The following is a 770-nucleotide window of genomic DNA, read 5'->3' on the forward strand; positions in this document are numbered from 1 at the left end:
GACCTTTTGTTGGCATCCTAATTTTGTTGGCTTTTGGCCCATGGGCCTTTAATAGGCTTACTGGTTTTATTCGGCAACAGATTGATTCCCTAGCATCAAAACCTATACAGGTTCATTACCACCAGCTAGACCTTGCAGACCAAGGCCTAGATTGAGCCCCTTGAGAGAGGGTCTCCTTCGGGAACTGCGCCTCAGTCCTGTATGGCGGGCACCCTTGGGGTGAAGGCATCTGCTTAAGAGGTGCACAACTAGTGCAGAGGGGCTAGTAAAGCTAGCACACAGGACCCCTCGAGAGATACGCCCGATCGTGTAGGGGTTAAGTGTCGCTCAATATCCCCTCCTTCAAAAAACCGACAGATGTATAAAGGTCTGGGATGCGATTCTCCCCACAGGATCCTTCTCCTTACCATACATCCTACCATACATCCCATCGTTTGCTCAGAAGGATCGGTGCCTCTGTCTCCCCTCAGATTAATGCCTCAATTTGTTTTTAGGACCCTTCTCTAAAATAAATAAAAGAAGGGGGACTTGCTAGAGACCACTGTAAAACTTTTCCTAAAGCTATTATCTGCTACAGTGCTTAACCACAAGACCAATTGTCAGCTCATCTGATTAAGGAATTTTGTAACAGACCTCCCTGTGGCTTAGAGTATCATAAAGATAGATAGTGATCTTTTATTTACCCCACCCACCTGCATTCCATATTTTGTAAAAAAAAAAAACTTACTAATATGTTGCAACCACTTCCTCCTTCATTTATAGTATATATA

The sequence above is a fragment of the Dipodomys merriami genome, unplaced genomic scaffold, assembly GCF_024711535.1.
Source record: "Dipodomys merriami isolate MVZ:Mamm:240054 unplaced genomic scaffold, mDipMer1.0.p SCAF_336, whole genome shotgun sequence".
NCBI lineage: Eukaryota > Metazoa > Chordata > Mammalia > Rodentia > Heteromyidae > Dipodomys > Dipodomys merriami.